At 53.8% G+C, this 12,832-nt stretch overlaps 1 pseudogene; it reads left to right on the forward strand.

Annotated features, from left to right (window-relative positions):
* The first annotated feature begins 3,427 nt into the window (after positions 1 to 3,427).
* On the forward strand, positions 3,428 to 4,868 carry LOC128777597 (TAR DNA-binding protein 43-like; annotated as a pseudogene).
* Positions 4,869 to 12,832: the final 7,964 nt, after the last annotated feature.

The raw sequence follows: 12,832 nt of genomic DNA on the forward strand, positions 1-12,832 counted from the left end.
TCTGAGTGGCTCAGTGGGTTCAGGTTCAGTATTCAAGTCTGGATCTCCACTCAGGTCTCAATCCCAGGGTCGTGAGCTCAAGGCCCCAGTTGGGCTCCACACTGGGCGTGGTGAAGCCTACTTTAAAAACAACAAAAACACAACAGCAGCAAATGTCTCGTTCTGAATGGCCCATAGAGCAACAGGCACACAGATTGTCTACAACTGTGGCAATTTCTCTGAAGTTTATCTCCAGTTGTCCAGCTTTCCTTTGCAGGGCTTCAGGGAAAAGGGCCATTTGAGTTCTTCAGGATGGTAAGATAAGAGGATGGGAGAGGATTGGAAGCCTGAGTTTGAAGAGTCATAGTCAGATATTCGAGGAAACCAGGATTCAGGATCCAGCCCAGTTTTAAAGGCAAACAACAAACAGTCAAAGAAAATTAATTAACCAGAACTAGAAGTTAACATCCACAAAAGAGCTATTGAAATACAATCTTTTTCTATCGAGACCCCTCCATTCCTGTCAAAGATAGCCCAATGAAAACTTATTTGTTTGTAAAATAAGTCCAGTGTTAACAGACATGGCTTCAGTATTGACATAAGCACAGCAAGAATAGCGATTGACCATATAGTATTTTGTGTTTTTTCTCTCTTCTTTTCCGCCTGCCTGCCTTCTTTTTATTTATTTTTTTTTATGGAGTTCTTTTTTTCCTCTTAAGTTAATTCCTTTATTTTGAGAGCTGGGAGGAAAGGGAGAGGGGGAGAGGGGGAGAGGGGGAGAGGGGGAGAGGGGGAGAGGGGGAGAGGGGGAGAGGGGGAGCTCTGCACTGTCAGTGCAGAACCCAGCTCAGGGCTCAAATCCATGAACCATGACCGTAGGTGAAATCAGACGCTTAACCGACTGAGCCACCCAGGCCCCCCACACACCAGATTTCTTTACACTGTCAAATGTACGAATGTATCTCATCATTTTCAGAAACACGTTGTGGTGTTTGGTTTTGTTTCTTTTTTCTTTTACTGTACAATTTTTAGCAAGTCATGAAACGGGCGCCTGGGTGGCTTTGTCAGTTAAGCATCCAACTTCGGCTCAGGTCATGATCCCACGGTTCGGTTCGTGAGTTTGAGCCATGCATTGGGCTGTCTGTGCTGTCAGCACAGAGCCCGCTTCGGATCCTCTGCCCCTCCCACCGACTCATTCTGTGTGTGTGTGTGTGTGTGTGTGTGTGTGTGTGTGTGTGTGTGTGTGTCTTTCTCTCTCTCTCTCTCTCTCTCTCTCTCTCTCTCTCTCCTAAAAATAAAGAAATAGGCTGGAAAACAAATCTTCAAGGAAAAAAAAAAACAACAAACGATGAAACATGTTTACTAACAGACCCAAGTATCTTTACTGTTTTTCTGAATAAAGCCAAAGACCAAACACACACACACACACACACACACACACACACACACACACACACAGCAAAACAAAAAACAAAAAAACAAACAAAGAAAAGAAAACGCCGTAGGTTTAGTAATTCACAATTTAGTATTTTATCTTCTGTGGAAAAGACTCAGATGTCTGAAGAACTGAACCTAATTTACCACTTAACTTAGCAAAGCTTTGAAGTTACAGGTCATGAAAGATTTGGGAAGCCATTTTAAAAGTTTACAAATAGGGACTCCTGGGCGGCTCAGTCGGTTAAGCGTCCGACTTCGGCTCAGGTCACAATCTCACAGCTCGTGAGTTCGAGCTCCGCGTGGGGCTCTGTGCTGACCTCTCAGAGCCTGGAGCCTGCTTCGGATTCTGTGTCTCCCTCTGTCTCTGCCCCTCCCTCGCTGACATTCATTCTCATTCTCTCATTCTCTCATTCTCTCTCTCTCTCTCTCTCTCTCTCTCTCTCTCAAAAATAAATGGTACAAGGAAAAAATTTAAAGGTTTACGAGTAAACATTTTTGTGTATTTAACCTATCTCCTGTCAACATTCACCCACGAACACTGTATGCGAGAGACAAAATCGACCATCGTTTGAAGTACTTTTTGCTGACAAACTGCAACGGGTACCGGTGAAGTCATAAATTGAAGTCACATGAAAGCTGATTAGGCCCCTGCCTCGGGCCTGAACCCTAGAGTGCGTGTCTGAGTGGAACAAGGAAGGGCGTAAGTGTTTGTAAAGTTTTTTTGATTTTGTTTTTGATACCTGTTGTAAAACGAGGGAGAAAACGTGTTATGTTGTTTGTAAAGGTCACAGAGATGTATATTTTGAGGACCACAATTACAGGGTCAGTATTGGGACGGAAGCAAGGCCATGACCGGAGCTGCCCACCCCAAAGGCTTGTCATGCAGAGAGCACCAAATTCAAGCCATTTTACAACCACCACCACAAAGAATAAAACCTAACTATCTGCATTGTATTTGATATCGACGGCTCCGAAAATATGTCCATTTTAAGTAAGCAATCACCCTTCCATGGCCCTTAGTACCCAAGACGTCACACCCGTGTCCACTAAAAAGTCAAACGATCTGTTTCCCCACCATCAGGCTCACACGGGAGGCCCCACCACTGGGGATGGCCTAGGAGATCACTGGAGCCACACCAACTGATGCAGAAACAGGGGGAGGGGGAGGCGGCCAGGGAGCCGCCGGCCAGGCCCCAGGCAGATTTAAAGTTTTGGACTCACCTTTTTGTGTTTCTTTCATCTTTTTCTTTTGCGCCTCCAACTCCGCGTCTGCGCGTCCACCTCCTACTTCTTCTTCCATCTCTGTCTCCTGTCTTTGCCTCCTGCAAAAGTGGCTTTGTCTCTGGTTGCTTTTCAGCCCCCTGTGGAAGAGGTGAAGGAGGAGCAGGCCGTGGGGTGGGCACCCATCTTGACGCTTGTGCTCGGGGAGGAGGAGGGGCGGGTTTAGGGTCACTGGCATCTGTCTGCCTTCCTCCTCTTCCTCCTCTTCCTCATTCTTCTGACTATTGGGAAAGGGTGTGTGGGTGTGGGTGTATCGGGGAGGGCAGGTGTGTTCAATTTTTATCTCTCCTCTCTCTGGGCCATCAATTGTGTCCCTTCCCATGAGGCAACTTTCTTATGGAGTAACATAAAACTCTGAATGTAGAGAATTTCACACACACACACACACACACACACACACACACCCCACACCCATACCCCGTTCACGTGAATGTGAAACACATTTGGGTTTGTTCTGATCCTCCTGAGTGTTAGAATGCCCAATGTTCACAAGAGCTTGCCTTGAAACACAGTAACGGAGCTCGGTTACAAATTGGTGTGAGCAATAGCATCCAGAGGTAGAGAAAACATCTCACATGGATAACACCTGTGGCCATAGATCCACAAACAAGATGCAAACCAACATCAGCCTCTGTTTCACTCCTATTTGTGGAGAGGACGCGAAAGACCCAATGGTCAAATCTCCCCCTTTTATAAAAACAAATCCAATCGCACGAGAGCATTACCGTGGATGGATCCCATCGTGCAGGTGTTTTCCATTTCCAATGAGAACACAGCCAATTTGGTGCAAAGAAGCCAAAAGCTGCAGCAACCCACAAACCAAATGTGGCCCGGGATATCTCCGTGAGCGTCCCTTCCTCCCCAAAAGCCGGGGCTTCGCTGATGGAACCAAAGGGCTTCCTAGTTTCTGGCTGCGTCGTCTCACGGCCAGCTTTCCCTAAGGGAGCACACAAGGAAACTCATTCAGACACCTCCAAAGAACCCCATCTGGGCCATCAGGGACTCAGGTGACCTTTCCATGTTCCCATGTAAGTAAGCACTTGCAAGTATAGGCTCCATATGTCCTATACGTGTAGCCTGCCGAAGTTTCCTTTTGGGGATGGGTGGTTGCTTTCTCCACACTTAGAGCAAGGTTATTAAATGGTGGCGGTCACGGTGGTGTTTTTTCCTCTTCCGTAAAGAGTTACAAGGCGGCCATTTCGTGGGAGCGAAGCGGTAGCTGGGCTGCTCCTGGATCCCTCGCCGCTTCGGGTTCCCTGTCAGGCTTCCTAGCAGCGGCCTAGCGGAGAAATAAGAGCAGGTGTCTGAATGTACTCGGGTGACCAAAGATGAGAATGACGAGCCCATCGAAATGCCATCGGAAGACGACGGGACAGTGCTGCTGTCCACAGTGACAGCCCAGTTTGTCGGCAGCACGTGGACTGCACTACCGGAATCCAGCGTCTCAGCGTATGAGAGGTGTCCGGCTGGTCAAAGACATTCTGCGCATCCCTGATGCTGGCTGGGGAAATCCGGTAGCGGATAGTCGTCAACTTATCCCAAAGATAGCCACAGAAAAAGGGACGAGACAGGTGCCTGCTTCTTCAGCAGTGAAAGTGAAGAGAGCCATCCAGGGTACGTCAGATTTAAGAGTGTTGGGTCTCCCGTGGAAAACAACCGAACAGGATCTGAAAGAATATTTTGGGAGCTTTGGAGAGGTTCTTCTGGTTCAGGACAGGAAAGATATTCACACTAGTCCTTCAAAGGGTTTTGGCTGTGTTCCTTTTACGTAATAGGAAACCCAGGTGAAAGTCACGCGATCAAGGAACGATGGTGTGACTGCAAACTTCCTGAATCTCATCCAAGCCCAGATGAGCTTTTGAGAAGCAGGAAGGCGTTTGTCGGGTGCCTTACAGAGGGACGTGACTGCCTATAAGCTGCAGCAGTTCTTTTGCCAGGACTGAGAAGCGGTAGACAGCTTCATTCCCAAACGGTTCCCGGACTTTCCCTTTGTTACATTTGCAGATGATCAGGTAGCCCTCGCCCTCACCCTCGCCCTCTCTGATATTATCATTGAATTTATTTTTCTCAATGTACCCCCAAGGTACTTAGCCTATAGGGCAACAGTGGTTTGAGGAGGAGAGTCCTTCATACCCCTCGCCCTTTCAGCCCCCGCCCTGGCACAACCCCCTCCAGGAGCCCTCTGTTTGTTCCCCTTAGGGAAGAGCCTCTTACGTTTTTGTCCCCCTCCCTGTTTGTATGTTATTTTTCCTTCCCTTCCCTTCTTCCCTTCTTCCCTTCTTCCCTTCCCTTCCCGGGTTCCCTTCCCAGAGTTCCTCTGTTTGGGAAGTGAAGGTCCTCACACGGGTGAGGTCCTGTGATACATGTGTTTCTCTGAGGGACGAATGTCACTTTGCATGACACCCTCCAGTTCCATCCAGGTACTTGCAAATGGCAAGACTTCATTCCCTCTGGTGGCCGAGCACTGCTCCGTTGTAGATGGATACCACCTCTTCTGTATCCATTCATCCATCGATGGACATTTGGCCCCTTTCCATACTTTGCCTACCGCCGATAGTGCTGCTATGCACACTGGGGTGCGTGTGCCCCTTGGAAACAGCAGACCTGTATCCTTTGGCTAAGTACCTAGTCATGAAAGTGCTGGGTCGTAGGGTACTTCTATGTGTCATGTGTTGAGGAACCTCCTCAGGTCCCTGGTTCTGGAAAGAACTCCGATAGTGGTTCTAAATCAGGTGCGGCCATCGGTTGGGGACCCCCATCAAATGCAGAGTCAGGCAGCGGTTTTCCTGCAGGCTTTGGCTCAAGCACGGATTCTAAATCTTCCAGCTGGGGAATTTATACAGCGGGGTAGGTATAGACTGGTAGGAATTCAAATTTTTCTAAACACATGGTAAGTGTATTTCTTTTTTTCTTCTCTTCTCTCTTCTCTCTCTCTCTCTCTCTCTTTCATTTTCTTTCTTTCTTTCTTTCTTTCTTTCTTTCTTTCTTTCTTTCTTTCTTTCTTTCTTTCTTTTTTTTAAAACATTTATTTATTTTTGAGAGACCGAGAGAGACAGAGCGGGAAGGAGAAGGAGCAGAGAGAGAGGGAGACAGAATCCGAAGCAGGCTCCAGGCTGTCCGCACAGAGCCCGGTGCAGGGCTCGAACCCACAAACCGTAAGATCATGACCTGAGCCGCAGTCACACACTTAACTGACGGAGCCACCCAGGCACCCCACCCATGGTTAAGTGTATTATAAAACCCATCCATACTGAGAGTTTTCAGAATCAGTACGTTCAGCGTGGGGTATATTCACCACTATTTTTGACATTTTTCTTCAGAAAGAGAGGCAAAGCTAAATGAATTTTAGAAGTTTTGTTACATGAAGTGTTGAAATATCAGGTGTTTGAAAGCGAACTGCTGTTTGCCTGATTGGTTCTCGTTCTCTCTCTCTCTCTCTCTCTCTCTCTCTCTCTCTCTCACACACACACACACACACACACACACACACACACACACAGGCTACAATGGATATCAAAGGATTTCTCCTGTAATATTGTATCCCTGGACTCGTCAAGTGAATTCTTTGTGCGTGTTCACTATGGAAACCATTCATTAGAAGTACATTCTTTTTTCCTTGTTTTAATTGGAACCCCACCACATTATTTCCCCACCCCCGGGAAAACCTCCTTTTTGGAGATCATGGTGTCACAGTGTTTGGTCTTTTTGCTTTCGTTTTTAGTTTGTGACACTTGTCTCCCTTCCTATGCACAAGTACAGTATGAAGCCTTCATTGAATCTGTGCCGTTCATCTCATTTCAAATGTTTACGGGAGAAGCACTTCATTGAAAGCAGTGCTGTAAATATTCTGCCATAGGAAGGAATATTTCCGTCTACGTGCTTTCTCACTCTTGAATTCGTCTTCACACCATACAGGCTGTGACTTTGACGGTGGGTGTCTCGTTTGTATCCGCTACTCTTTATTTCGCGGAGTCGTATCAATGCTATGAATGCAAGGGTGTGCTATGTAACCAGAAGGCTGTTAGAAGTTCTGAAACCTTGTGTTTTCTGATCCTCGTGTTCGACCGACAGTGGTGCCGAAGTACGAAAGGCTAGTGTGAGTGAGAAAAGGAGAGAGTGCGTGCAGAGACTCCGTGGCGGTGGCACACGATGGATAGATTTTTTTAACCTGGTGAGATGCATCTCTCAGTCCCTTGACCTCGGTGCAAGAGCGTGCCGAGAGCAACGATAGCAAATGACATGCGAATGTTTTCTGCATCCAAAGGACAGCCACACCCGTTGGAAGACGTTGGAAGACGTAAAGAGAGTTTTGTTCTCAGAGAACCCCGTTAGTTGGATGTGTGAGGTACTTGTATTTCCCCTGCCCTTCCGTCAGCTGCTGTGAACACCGTATGGTGTGTGTTCTGTTCTGTTCCCGATCTGTTAAGTGTGGTCCCGTGAACACGGACTGAGCTTGTGGTGTGCTTCACGGGAGCACTCGGAAGCAGAGCTCACCAGTGAGCTCGGGGTGTCACCACGAAGGCCGGAAGTTCTAATGTCTGCCAGGTAGCCATAAGAATGTGGTCTAATGCAGTTCTGTGTCCCGTGCTTGGATGGTCTTTATAAGAGTTGTCAGTGTTGGGAATTCTTAAATAGAATGGATGAAGGAGGAAGAGGAGGAGGAGGAGGAGGAGGAGGAGGAGGAGGAGGAGGAGGAGTTGTTGTTGTTGTCGTTGTTGTTGTTGTTGTTACGAGGTATAATGACGAAAGACACGGCAGAAAATTTTTACAGGGTTTACTTTCTGTTTTCAGTATGTGCAAAGCTGTATGACTTTAATCTTTGGGGATCCAGGGAGGTTTTCTTCCATTTTCTCATCTGTATGTTTGGAAGGCTCCTTTTTAATTCGCAACTGACTGACTGACTGACTGATGGATTGGTTTTGTTTTTATGTCCTCTTCTCACCCAACATAAGGCCCAAACTCACAGCCCGGCAATGAAGAGTCACCCGCTCCCCTGACCTAGCTGAGCGAGCCAGCCAGCCAAGTCACCCCTTTGATCCATTTTTGTTGTTGTTGTTTATTTAAATGAAGCGGACATGCAACGTGTGCTCAGGACAGAAACAGAGCACACGCTTTGGGGTTTGGCAGGGTCATTTGGAGCTTGGTAAATGTTAAAGCCTAGCTTCCCTGGGAGCCCAGGAGCAGGGTCCACAGCCGTTAAAAGTTGACAATTTCCTTTATCGATAGCCATCGAACAGATGATTTATTGAAAACACGAATCTATGGCAAAGATCGTTCTATGGTCTGTGATCAGGATATAGGAAGAACCGGATGGCTACAGCTCCCACCTCACAGACTTCATGTTTCAGTTGGACGTAGAGGCAGGGAGGGAGGTGAGGCAGGACGGCAGGGAGACAGGGAGGCAAGCAGACTGGCAGGCAGGCAGGCAGGCAGGCAGGCCGGCCGGCAAGCAGGGAGGGAGGGAGGCAGGCCGGCAGGCAGGGAGGGAGGGAGGCAGGCAGGCAGGCAGGCAGGCAGGCAGGCAGGCAGGCAGGGAGGGAGGGAGGCAGGCCGGCAGGCAGGCAGGCAGGCAGGCAGGCAGGCAGGCAGGCCGGCAGGCAGGCCGGCAGGCAGGCAGGCAGGCAGGCCGGCAAGCAGGGAGGGAGGCAGGCCGGCAGGCAGGCAGGCCGGCAGGGAGGCCGGCAAGCAGGGAGGGAGGGAGGGAGGCAGGCAGGCAGGCAGGCAGGCAGGCAGGCAGGCAGGCAGGGAGGGAGGGAGGGAGGCAGGCCGGCAGGCAGGCAGGCAGGCAGGCCGGCCGGCCGGCCGGCCGGCAAGCAGGGAGGGAGGCAGGCTGGCAGGCAGGCAGGCCGGCAGGCAGGCCGGCAAGCAGGGAGGGAGGCCGGCAGGCAGGCAGGCAGGCAGGCAGGCAGGCAGGCAGGCAGGCCGGCCGGCAAGCAGGCAGGCAGGCAGGCCGGCAAGCAGGGAGGGAGGCAGGCCGGCAGGGAGGGAGGGAGGGAGGGAGGCAGGCGGGCCGGCCGGGAGGCAGGCAGAGAGGCAGGCCGGCAGGGAGGCAAAGAAAGAAAACGTGGCATCAGGGTACCTTGTGGGCTCAGGTGGTGGATCGTGCCACTGTATCTCGTGGGTTGCGAGTTCGAGTCCCACGCTGGGCGTAGCGCGCGCTTACAGTAAAATCTTTGAAAACCCATCCACAAATACAGGAATAAACAAAACATGGTATCAAAGGGGAGTAAGTGATTGATCGATGGGGGGTGGGGATCAAACGAGAATATGTGTCTAACCCGCAACCTATTCTTTATCGACGCTGCTTTCACTATTTTGCCCCGATGACTTTTTCCACAAGCGGTGGTCCCACCTGAGCGGGCTCCCTTCATCTTAAGATGTTCTGCAGCGAGAGGAAAGGCGTGAGAGGCAAAAGTTAGGCGGATCCATACAAATAAAGACAATCATCGTTTCTGAGACCAGTAGCCAAAGCTCTGCCTCCGTTTAGGATCCAATGTCGTACTTATCTCTTTAAAAACAGAAATACGTACATAAAAACCAGGCAGGGTCGTTGGCTTGGATAAGGGAGGAAGCTGAAATGCAATCATGGAGAACAACATAGGGGGTAAGAAGTTGCAAGCCAGAGCGATTTCACCACCCGTAGCCTTTGAAATGATGATTTGGTGTCTTCGGATACAAGAGAGCTCACCCTACGTAGAAGGTTTCCCACCGCTTGTCATGAAGTATCGGAACACCACAAGCGGATTCCCGTGCTACCAAAACCTCTCTGCCAACATAATCTGTAACAGCTGCATTCTCTTGTATCGTGTGAGTGTAGCGTCATTCATTGCACCACTCTGCCGTTGTTTGACCTTCCAGCGGATTGTAATTTTCGTTTCTTTCGGCGTGCGTGTGGGTATGCGTATCGGGCTATCGAAAACGATCTAGCCACGTTCGGTCCTCTTTTTCTCATTTCTCATAGATGAGTGATGGCGTCAAAGGATACACCTCAGGAAACCCCAGATGGAAGAGAGGCAAAGGGAAGGGGGGGGGGCAGAGTGCTTCTGTGTCCCGTGCCGCCCCCCCCCCCCCCCGCACTCTCCCAACACACCAGTCTCCCCTCCTCTCCCCCCCCCCCCCCCGTTCCAGGTGTTGGAACAACCCGGAAGTGCCTGAATTAGGGGAGTTCTTTGACCGGGGGGGGGGGGGGGGGGGGGGGGGGAGAGGTTGGGGAGCACCAATGTTTGGAAACATTGCAGGGCTACCAAGAGTCAGTGTCTAAGGTACTTGGGGGGGGGGTGAGGAAGAGGGGGGCGTGGGGTTTCTTTCTCTTTGAGGTGATGGAAATAGTTTGGAATGAACAGTGATGGTCCCATAGCTTTGTGAGTAGTAGCCTAAGATAGCCCGCTGAAGTGTACACACACCTATACATTTGTTTACTTATTACGTATGCATTCATTCCAGTTGAGTGAGTGGGAGAGAGAGGGGGTAGGGAGGGAGAGAATGGATCACCAAGCAGGCTCCAAGGTGTCAGCACAGAGCCAGATGTGGGGGCTGAAATTCAAGAACCCCGAGATCATGACCTGAGGCGAGACTGGGACACCTTACCGAGTGAGGCACCCAGGTGCCCCTGAACTGTTCGCTTTTACAAGGATGGGAATTTTGGCATGCGAGTTGTGTTTCCAGTGTTAATAGGTGAGGCAACACCTAGAATAGTAAATGCGGGCGGGCGGGCAGGCAGGCAGTCGATGTTTTCTTGTTCTTTCCCTTCTGGGCTTCAGAGGGGGATGGCGAGTGTGAGGGAGGGAGTCCATGACACTGGGCGTAGGTGTTCTTGTGAGCTGAGCGGCTTGGGAAGTTCCCCGAACTACATGACCCCACAGGAGAACAGGAATTCCTTCTCGACGGCAAGAGAGTGGGCGACTAGCACCGCCTGAGTCTGGCAGAGCCTCAAATCTAAGTCGGGGTGGGGGAGCACTTCTGCTGTCCTACCGGTCCTGACCCTCCCTGTCTGTCTGGGGGCCCCTGAGCCGCAGGGGTGGTGTTTTGAGTTCTGTGGTCGTCTTTTACACCAAATACTTCTGTTGAAGGTGCTTGGAGAATAACACAGGTTGGTATTTCCAAAATGACCTTGAGATCCTATTCTCTGCCCCTCCGCCCCTCCCTTGCGCGCGTGAAAACACCCACCCACACCCCCCCCCCCCCCGCCCCCGCGCACACACCCCACCCCTTCCCATTCCTTCTAACTACAACTGTTCCTATTTCCATCCATGTACTCCCAGACAGCTTCCTCAAGCCCCACCGCCCACCCCGTCGACCTCTTTGGGTAGTATAAAAGCGACCAACAGGCAGGGGGCGTCCGGGCACCACGGTGGTGGAGTGAGGGAGTCCGTGTGTGACGACTACGGGCGGATCGCAGCAGAGCGGCCGGGACGCAGCACCTGCCTCGCCGGCGCACAGCCTCGTCCCCAGCCACCTGGGTCAGTAGCGTTTCCCGGCTGGGGTGGGGGGAGGGGGACATGGAACGGAGGGCGCACCAAGAGGGCTTTGTGGATCGAATGGACGCCTAACCGAGACCCTCCTTCCTGCCACCAGACACCGTTTGTGGATGGTCGTCGTCTCGCCGTCACGCAGCCCCCACCAGTGCTACAACGAAAGAAACGGGTGTCAAGGATAGTAATGCAAACGAAGGCGGGGCCGATCCGATCAGGGGAAGCGGCGACAGGAGTGGAGGTGGGAGGAAAAAAAAAAAAAAAAAAATCACGGGAAGAAAGGACAGGCGTGGGCCAGGGCGGTCGCAGCCGAGCCTCGGGGTCCTCTGTCCCCGGCGTGCTGGTCGACCTCGAGCACCGAGCCCCGGGGTCCCGGGGCCGCGGGGTCGCGGTCCCCGGTGTGCTGGTCGACCTCGAGCGCGGAGTCGCCGGTCCGCGGTGTGCTGGTCGACCTCGAGGCCGCGGGTCCCCGGCGTGCTGGTCGACCTCGAGCGCCGAGCCTCGGGGCCCTCGGCCCCCGGCCCCCGGCGTGCTGGTCGACTTCGAGCGCCGGGTCCCGGGTCCCGGGTCCCGGGTCCCGGGTCCCGGGTCCCGGGTCCCGGGTCGCCGGTCCGCGGGGCCCCGGTCCCCGGTGTGCTGGTCGACCTCGACCTCGAGCGCCGAGCCTCGAGCCTCGGGGTCCTCGGCCACCGGCGTGCTGGTCGGCCCCGAGTCCCAGGTCCCCAGGTCCGCGGTGTGCTGGTCGACCTCGAGTCCGCGGGTCCCCAGCGTGCTGGTCGACCTCGAGCGCCGAGCCTCGGGGTCCTCTGTCCCCGGCGTGCTGGTCGACCTCGAGCACCGAGCCCCGGGGTCCCGGGGCCGCGGGGTCGCGGTCCCCGGTGTGCTGGTCGACCTCGAGCGCGGAGTCGCCGGTCCGCGGTGTGCTGGTCGACCTCGAGGCCGCGGGTCCCCGGCGTGCTGGTCGACCTCGAGCGCCGAGCCTCGGGGCCCTCGGCCCCCGGCCCCCGGCGTGCTGGTCGACTTCGAGCGCCGGGTCCCGGGTCCCGGGTCCCGGGTCCCGGGTCCCGGGTCCCGGGTCCCGGGTCGCCGGTCCGCGGGGCCCCGGTCCCCGGTGTGCTGGTCGACCTCGACCTCGAGCGCCGAGCCTCGAGCCTCGGGGTCCTCGGCCACCGGCGTGCTGGTCGGCCCCGAGTCCCAGGTCCCCAGGTCCGCGGTGTGCTGGTCGACCTCGAGTCCGCGGGTCCCCAGCGTGCTGGTCGACCTCGGGCGCCGAGCCTCGGGGCCCTCGGCCCCCGGCGTGCTGGTCGACCTCGAGCGCCGAGCCCCGGGGCCGCGGGGCCGCGGGGCCGCGGTCCCCCGGTCCCCCGGTCCCCCGGTCCCCCGGTCCCCCGGTCCCCGGCGTGCTGGTCGACCTCGGGTCCGCGGGTTCCCGGCCCCCGGTGTGCTGGTCGACCTCGAGTCCCAGGTTCCCGGTCCCCCGGTCCGCGGTGTGCCACCGCGTGCTGGTCGACCTCGAGTCCGCGGGTCCCCAGCGTGCTGGTCGACCTCGAGCGCCGAGCCCCGGGGCCGCGGTCCCCCGGTCCCCGGTGTGCTGGTCGACCTCGAGCGCGGAGTCGCCGGTCCGCGGTGTGCTGGTCGACCTCAAGTGCCGAGCCTCGGGGGTC

This window comes from Panthera pardus, unplaced genomic scaffold (assembly GCF_024362965.1).
Source record: "Panthera pardus isolate Hobbes unplaced genomic scaffold, ASM2436296v1 HiC_scaffold_165, whole genome shotgun sequence".
Lineage (NCBI taxonomy): Eukaryota > Metazoa > Chordata > Mammalia > Carnivora > Felidae > Panthera > Panthera pardus.